The sequence below is a fragment of the Octodon degus genome, unplaced genomic scaffold (assembly GCF_000260255.1).
Source record: "Octodon degus isolate 3935 unplaced genomic scaffold, OctDeg1.0 scaffold00001, whole genome shotgun sequence".
Taxonomy (NCBI): Eukaryota; Metazoa; Chordata; class Mammalia; order Rodentia; family Octodontidae; genus Octodon; species Octodon degus.
The window spans coordinates 19,323,964-19,333,552 of record NW_004524577.1 but is presented as its reverse complement, the minus strand read 5'-3'; positions in this window follow the sequence as shown (position 1 = coordinate 19,333,552).

The window sequence follows — 9,589 nt, the reverse complement described above, 5'->3', positions numbered from 1 at the left end:
TTTAATACATTTTAAAAGTGTTAACTGTTAAAATCACATAGTTTGGTTTCTATTGTAGTGTTAGAGTCTTTTAGGAAAGAATGTTTCATATAATGTTAGTATTAGTAAGAGATAATGATTCCATGTGACTCAAACTTCCACTATTTCTATAGTATTAACCAACTTGTGGTGTGAAGGAGACACTAAGATTCAATGCTGTCTGATTTGATGAGTGTGCATTACTAGAAAAAAGAGATTGCATCTTAACTATCCTAGACCTCACAGCTCCATGTGTGCTTGGCCTGAAGGTCTGCAGAAGACCACATAAATTCTTGATTACATGTTCTCTGCATTGGATTTCTTTACTCTACTAAACAGTTTGTTTTCACGGAGTTAGGAATTACTGGAATAGGAACCTGGTCAATATTCTTTGAAATCAGCAAATCAACTAATGGAATTTAGGAGTGACAGATGAGCCATTGTGTCATATTAATTTTGCAGCACTCAGAAGCAGCCAGCCAAAAAGTCCAGTGGATTGAAGTGGCTGCAAGCAGGTGCAAGAGCCAGGTGTTCTATCCCCAGGCCTGCCATGCTGGCTCCATCCCTGGGGCATGCTGAGACGACTGAGACTGGGCATGGTGGCATGTGCCTATAATCCCAGCACTTGGGAGGCTGTAAACAGGCAGGTCACTACGAGTCTGATCTAGTAGTGAGACCCTGAACACCCTGTAGACCCTTCCCCCTCAAAAAAAAAAATTGCAGCTGTCAGACTCTGCTAGCCTGATGGAGAACTGAGAAGACCTACTAAGGGTTAACACTGGTGCTCAAAGCAATAATCTCCCAGAATGAAGTTCTACCATCCAAATTCAGTAGACCCTATAATCAAAAATTCTTTTTTTTCTTTTATATTCTTTTGATTCAGGGTCTCACTATGCAGCTTAGCCTCATAGTGATCCTCCTGTCTCAGCCTCTCTAGTGCTGGGACTGCAGGTGTGTAACCCCACATCTGGTTTGGGGCTGGCACAGATCACCCAGGATCCTGGAACCTGCACAGTATGTGGTACCCAGGATCAAACTAGGGATCTTTCCCTTTTAAGGCAGGTGCTTAGACCTCTAACCTGTCTCCCCAGCCCCAAAATGCTTGATAGTGGTGTTCTCCCAGAAGAATGTAACTGTTTGGGTGCAAAAGTCCTTGGGATTTTCCAGGAAATGAGACTTAATATGAGATGTGTATCCACCAGATACATAGTCTCCTTTTCACCTGAATCAATATATAGTTCCAAGTCAGCTTTTTTCCAGTGTGGAAAATTCAATTTCTAATTGATGCTGAGAAACAAACATATAAGTGTTATCTAATGAAAGATATATAATTTATAATGTGTACATTGTGTCAGCCCACGAATCTGATTTTTTTCTTCCTGATAAAATCAAAAACCATAAAAAGCCTGAAACTGTAATTATCTTGCCTAACATTGTGTTACAGCACAACATAGCTCAATGATGAAAATGTACAATAAGAAGAGTGGGTCCAAGCACAAATCTTATTTAAAAAAAAAATTCACAAACAAGTCTCATTTGTCTGACTTCTTTTATCAAATATTCAACATTACAAAAAACATAGGTGACCTAACAAATGTATGAATTTATTTATTTATTTATTTATTTGTTTGTTTGTTTGTTTGTTTTGGTGGAATCTGGGATTGAATTTAGGCCCTTGCGCTTGCCAGGGAAGCGCTTATTCCACTGAGCCATCTCCCTGGTCCCTATGAATTTAAACAATACAGCATATACATCTCTATCTATTTATCTATATATATATATAGAGAGAAGTAAGTATAGATAGATATAGATATAGTTACAGATATATTTTAGATGTGTTTGACTATATCTTTTGGCCGGGAAGAATCACATGATCACTTTTACAAAATGTTAAAATGAAGTGTCTAATTGTTGACTAGTTCATGAATAAACATATTCAGGAGACTGGGTGTGGTGGTGCTTGGCTGTAATCCTGGTACCGGGGAGGCTGTACACAGGAGGATCACTGAGTCCAAGCTGAGGTGTGAGACCTGAGACCCTTGTAACAAATACATGTTAAAAATAAAAGGGAAACAAATTCATTAAAAATAATTAGGAAGTGGCTTCTCTAGGGCACATCAGAGAGAAAGCTACTTAAGTAGAAAATCAAAGTTTCCTTAAGTAGACTATACGTACTTATCCAATCTCATAAATTTCAATTCAGTTGACTCGCTCGGCCTTTAGGTGGTCTGAAGCATACATTTTTTTTTTTCCTTTTGATTCAATTATTCTTTTCTCTGCCTTTAATGGACTACAGAAAAAGGGCCTACTTACCTGTTCTTTTCTGCTTCAACAGATTACTACTGTTCAGGATTTCTTCATTCTCCAAAGATTATTCCCTTTATATTGCACTGACTTGTTCAAAATAAATCATTCATAAGAACCACTTTATTTCTTTTTCAGGTAATAAAGTAGGAATTTCACCAGAGAAGGCAAAATCACTTTTTTCCTGATTCCTTAAATTCAAATAATAGGCTCTGTGGGTGCCTCTATCACAGAACGGTTCGTTTAAAAGGGAAATTTTCTGTGGTGTCTTGCTTAAGCACTGGAATAAAGTCTTCTTACGGCGTTGCCACGGCAACACGCATGCGCGGATCATCCGTCTTGCTCACACTGAAAATTCTGCATGATATCTTCCATATGTGTATTTCTTTTTTACATTTTATCTAACCAGAACCTACGCTACATATGGTAAAAGTAATCAAGCTGAGATTACAACTATGCTGAAGAAATTAACTGATTAAAAAACATGCATCCACGAATAATCTACGAAGCTCGTAGACACGGGCGTGAGAAAAATCTTGCAGTTGGTAGCACTGTGTTCTTCAATATCAGGCAAAATTTTAAAGTTCCAAGTTGTTCATCTGTTTAGTTCAGGTTTTTTTTATGCTAAACATATCCATATTAAAGGGAGGGGAAAGAATGAACACTGGTGGAGGACAGCAGCGAGAAACAAATCAGAGCAAAGTTGTTGGCGTTGCCAGAGATTGTTTCAACATCAGTTAGTACTACAAATATACAGATGAATGAATGACTAGTGTAGACAGCTGGAAAAATAATAGTTTATATGATTGGCTATTTACAGCATTTCACACATTTGTCCTTGGTTTGTTATTAAATCTACTCTGTGAGCATTATTATAATTTATAAAGAAAAATGTGGTTCAAATTTTAAGCTCCTGCCCCGCGTTATGCTGAGTGTCTGAAGTTCAAAAGAAGCCTGCTCTCAACCAGTGAAATGGCCACTGTGTGCTACACTTCCACTGCTGTAAGATTCTGAATGCTGTCTTTTTCAATCATTGCCTGCATCTCCTTAATGCGACAATCGAATTTGGCACCAGAAAAGAATGATGTCGCAGAGAAGCTCTTACAAAATGATGCAAAAAGAACATGTCATGTCCAATTTAAGGAGCTGTGCCTTGGGTATTTTATTAGATCATATTTTTGCCTAACTAATATTATTATTTGTTTGCTTTATTGAGACAAGGTCTCGCTGTGTTGCTCACACTGGCATTGAGCTCACTGTGATGTGCAGGATGACACAGAAATCATGTTGATCCTCTTTTCCTCATCTGAGTACTGGTAGCACAGGTGTGTGTCACCACCTGTGACCTATAATCTAGCATATTTTGGTTAAGAATTATAAGGAGCAGCTCAACTCGCTATTAGAAACTAATTTTATATGCATATTTTCTTGAAAAAGATACACTACACAAGTGATAAAGTCACTTTGACAATGCAACATGATCCCATCACAAGAGACCTGTCCTGCTTCTTTGTCTCAGAAGGATTTCTAAAGCTGATACTGCAGTGTTCAATCCAACACCTTCCTCGGGGCAAGCACATCCCCTAGATGCTAGCAAACCAGGTAGTTGATGGATTACAGCTTCAACTGTCGATTGGAATTGCTCTGCCCAAATGAATCTCCTTAGGCTGAAGATAAGCAGTCTGCTCTTGGTAGCCAAGGCAGCAGGCTTGCCAAGGCTAACTGACTTCCATTCTCTGAGAAAATTTAGAAAGTCTAAACCTGCTTCAAAGCACCAGTATGGCTGTCCCAGGCCTCTTTGACAACCACACTCTTGGCTTCTGTTTTTCAGGTTTATCTCTCTGATTTCCTGAAATGAGTATCTCCCTGGGAAGTTTCTCCAATTTTGTGTGGAATTCTTTACTTCAGAATAGAAGTCTATAAATAAGCATGTCTCTTGAGCAAGAGAACATTTTAGTTTCTTCCTGAACATGTAGAGAATCAATAGTTATTTCTAACTCATTTGGATCATCTTCAGTTTCAGAGAAAAATGTGCAGCTTTAGCTTTTATTCTGTGACTAGCCTGGACACCTCAGCTGTACAGGCACTAGAATGTGTTTAATCTTAGTTCCTCAAACTCACTTTGTTTCTTGGTCCCTTGGGCCTTCTACCCTGAAGTTTGCTACCCCATTTCAACTTCTAATACTTTTCTTCCTCATGTAAATTGGAAAGTCAACTTTGTGAAAAGAAAATTCTAATTATTCGGTAAAATTTACATTTAAATAAGCGTGAATATCTAGCACTTCAGATAAAAGCACGCATAATAAGAAAATGGCAATGAAAAGGACTCCATAATTGAATATATAATGTTAATATTGCATCTAAAATTCTATCATGTTCTGTTTTCATGAAACTTTGTGTACAAATTTATCTTTCATCCTGGGAAAGTTTAGTGTTGAACTCCCTTTATGTAAAGTTTTTTAGATAAAAAGCAATCAGTTATCCTAGGATTGATTGTCCCTTGCTATAATTATCCAATTAATAATGCCAACAAATAGAACTAAACTTGTACAAAAATTCTCTAGTAAAATAATTTAATAGGCCTTACTTCAGTAGTTCACACATTTACATTACTCTGTAGGATTAAATTCTTCTACTCCAGTTTTCACAATTAATTAGACTTATCACTTTTATTTCCTGTACCCTTAGAAATAATTTTCAAATGTCTTGGTGCTAAATGCAAAATATTATTCATAATTCATGCTCAAAAATTAGCACAATTAATACAGCAATTGATAGCTCAAAACTTTGTTTTGCAAATTATTATCTGGGCAAAATTGCACCATGCCTGATTTCTTGTAGTTTGCTAATGGAATGGAAACCATAGAGAAGAAATATAGAATGATGAAGTTAGAGGAAATTTTATAGATAGATATCCATTGCTGTACCTATATGAAGAAGAGTTGTGCCAAAATAAGCATCATTTTTCTTCTGGTGTGTCTTCACTTTGCTGTCTAAATTTGGCCAAAAATTTGTTTTACATAAATCTTTGCTTCATTCTCAGACAAGGGAAGCTTTACTTGTTGAGATGTGTTTTGAAGACAGAATAGTTTCAAACATGCTATCAACACTTTCATTCAGGCAGATGAACAATGCCACGTGGATAGTCCATTTGTTACATTCTCACCTTGTTCTATGATCACATACACAAAACACTGCATCCTTCCAGAAAAGGAAATTTTACTTTGCTCATAACAACTGGTGTCATTCAGCTGATGTTCAACAACCCTCTATTATCAATTTGGAACTTAAGCACAAAATAGTGTTGACTTTTTTTTCATTTTTGTTCTTTCAGTTCTAATGTTACGCTAGTTGGTACATTGCACATAGTTATCTTCATCTTTGTTAATCAGGGTACAAGATATAGGTATGATATCTTGTCTATACAATATTAGCACAAAACCTTCTTTTTAAGGAATTAAGAGCAACTAACTGTAAGTCTACATTAACTCATATATTTGTGTTTTTCTTTTCTTTCATCTTTTCCCCCATCACAGTTTCAAACTTCTATTTTCACAAAGCATTTGTTTGTAACCCACTCAGTTGAAACATTTTAGAAGTGTATAGTCTTCTCAGATATCCATTTTTGGATTGGGTCTTTGAATTTAGGGAGCCTGATTTTTTACAGCTTCTTTATATGTTTTAGATAGGCGTCCTTTGAGAGACAGCAAACTAATTTTTTTCCCAGTATATAAGTTTTATTTTTATTCTGTTGTTGATTTCTTTTGGCTTGCATAAATTTTTGAAAATGATAAGATTCCAGTTATTAATTCTTTTAAGCATTTCCCATGCAGTTTTTTTTTTTTTTTCAAGAATGGTCAACCTAACTCTGTGTCTTCAAGATTTCTACCTAGTTTATCCTCCAGTAGATTTAGTGTTCTGTTTTAATATTTAAATCTTTGATCCTTTTTGACTTTAGTTCAGTGCATGTTGACAGACGTGGGTCTAGTTTTAGCCTTTAGCATGTGAAAAGTCAGTGATGTTTAGAAACAAGGACAAAAGGCCTTAGAGATGTCTAGTCCTCTATGTGTCTTCCAATATTAACCAGCTCTCCTCTATCTCTACCCTCAAACCCAGCTATCTCTCTGTCCTACGCACTCCTACTCTGCTCTTCCTGCTCTGCTTTATTTCTTTCTGTTTTGGCTCCCTTCCTCATTCCTAGATTATCATTATTAATCTGGCAGGCATGCACATTCATCTTTAAAAACTGACACCCAACATTTTGCCTCTGAGTCATCTTTGTTTTGCTCTTTAGGAACCAAAACTTTAAAGACACCTTCCCTTCTCAGTCATCTCCTAACATATATTTTAGTTTCATTTTCTCTTAAGAAATTTCAGGTTTTCCATTACGGAGAAGAAGCAGGGCAGGTGGGAATAGATAGAGGAGGATGTAATGATGTCTGAGACACAGCAGAGCAGATGGAGTGCTAAAAAGGGGAAGCACAAAGCACATGGCTTTTCTTAAATGAGAAATGCAAGGAATAAAGAACAAAATAAAAGATCAGTGATAGGAAAAGGGAGGTAGATCTTACACAGAGAGAAGGGAATCAAGCAATGGAGAATGGGGGAGGGGAGGGAGGGAAATGGATTTAAAAAGCCATTAAGAGGTATTATGTGCATGTATGTACTCCACACAAAGAATGTAAGCTTTATGTATTAAAAATATGTACTAACAAGAATCAAAGTTATTAAAAGAAGAAGAGAGATTCTCAGCATGGACCGACACAGGACAAAAAGTGGAAAACCATACTCTTTCCCTTTCTTTCTGAGAATGTTGTAGAATCTTTGCGATTGTTATTAGTATATTTAAAAGGTTTATATATCTAGTTCCTCCTTGTTCTGCTGTTTTGTTCATTCGATCTTCCATTTCATTATGTATTTGTTTTTTATTTCGTTAATTGGATCTTAACCATTAATATTTATTTTACAATAATATAAAATGCTGGATGATGTATTCAAGATGTGATAATTTGATATTAGTATAAATGTGCAAGAGATACTGGCATTCAATAATTTACATCACTGACCACTGATGTTGTAAAATAAATATCCAGAGGGTACCTGTCATGTAAATGATTTTATTATATGACTTTTACCAGTTTCTCCCCATCCTGCAATTCTTCACCTCTGGTAAACAGCATTCTAAATTCCCAACTCCCACTTTTGCTAGCTTAATTTTAGTTTCTATGTATAACGTCACAGGATTTATCTTTTGTGCATGGCTTAGTTTGCTTCATGTCACCCAAGATAATTCATAGTGCCACAAATAGTAGGATGATTTCTTTTCCGTGACAGAATATTTTAGTGTAAGGTGTATGCATTGTGTGTGTGTGTGTGTGTCTGTCTGTCTGTCTGTCTGTCTGTGTGTGTACCTGTATGTGTGTGTGTGTGTGTCTATGTGTGATAGTTTCTTTATCATTTATCTGTTCGTGAACACAAATGTTGATTCCATGGCTTGTCTGTTTTGTGTGGACATATCTCATAATAAGGCAGCCATTCCGATTGGCTACACACCCAATAGTGTACAGATTGATGAGCTACTACATACCTTTTCCACAGTGATTATACCACTGAATATACTAACAAACAGTGCACAGGGTTATTTTTCCTCCACCACTTGCCAACATTTATTGTCCAATGACTTTCTGTAGCAGCTATCTTAAGAGTGTGAAAATGTATTCGTTTTCATTTATTTCTCAGACGATGAGGGCGGCTGAACATTGTTTCATTTACTATTGGTTATGTCTATATCTTATTTGAAAAAAGGTCTACTCATGTCTGTTCCCTGTTTTTAATCAAGTTCTGTTTTGTTTTCATTTTACATTGTTATTGATATGTGAGTTCCTTTTATATTTTAACATCAATTTCTTATAAGATATATGAGAGGGCTGTGGAGCATTTCAGTCTTCTCATACTCTTCATATAAATGAAGAGAACCTTTGTTGTAGACGAGTGTTTAGTTTTATATAGTCTATTGTTTATATTTCTTTCTTCACTACTCCTTCTATGTGGTTTCCAATTTATTTCTTATTTAATTTATTTTTGTCTATAGTTTAGGGAAGGGTCTACAGGGTGTTCAGGGTCTCACTACTAGATTGGACTTGTAGTGATCCGCCTGTTTTCAGCCTCCCAAGAGCTGGGATTACAGGCGCGCGCCACCATGCCCAGTCTCAATCACTGCCTTAGCTCGACCTGGGGACAGGGCCGACAAGGCAGACCCGGGACTCAAAACCCAGACCCCTGTTCCTGCTTGCAGGTACTTTAATCCTCTGAGCTATTTGGTCAGCCCTCCCCAATGTATTAAAAACACCTACATCTTTAACGGGTTGTGAATTACAAATTTGGCTGCACTGTAAGGTCATTAGAGTGAAGCTGCATTGCTTAGAGCACTTTGGTGTTGGTGTAGCACACAGCAGGAGGTGTCCCCGTGGGTCACAGAGGGCTAACGCTGTGTTCTCTGCCTGACTCCTGCCTCTTGTACTGTCACCCTTTCTTGCTTCCCATTATCCAGGAATAGAGCAGCTATGTTGTGCCACACCTTTCTGCTTGGATGTTTTGGATTTGAAGCTGGTAGACCATAAATGTACTGCCTGAAACCATTAGCCACTACAGACTTATTTTATAGAAGCACTGGGAAAACTGATCAATATGAAAAAAAAGATTCACTTTTGTTTATCTGTCGATATCTAATTCTATCAACATCATTTTTTTTTTTATTTTTATTTTAAGGAAGGGTCTACATGTTGTTCAGGGTCTCACTACTAGATCAAACTCACTCATAGTGATCTGACTGTTTACAGCCTCCCAAGAGCTGGGATTACAGGTGTGCGCCACCACGCCCAGTCTCAATTGCTGTCTCAGTGTGCCCCAGGAGCAGCGCCGGCCCGGCAGGCCCAGCAATCGAACCCCCGTCCCGTGCACCTTCTTCCAGGTGCTTTAGTCCACTGAGCTATTTGGCTAACTCAACATCATTTATTGTTGAAGAGACTTTCTTTACTCCATCACAGCTACTAAATGTTTCAGTAAAGTTTTTTATGTATAGTTCTTGTTCCAATTTAAATTTTGCTAATAGTATTTATTTTTATTGGAATGTCATTTTGACTTTGGGTCATGAATTTTCTGAATGTTTTATGGTTTGAAGACAAAATTCAGAAATGCTTTACCCATATTAATGCTCATTAACTAAGAATCAATGGTTTTCTAAGTTTTATACTTTGTTTTAAGAAAA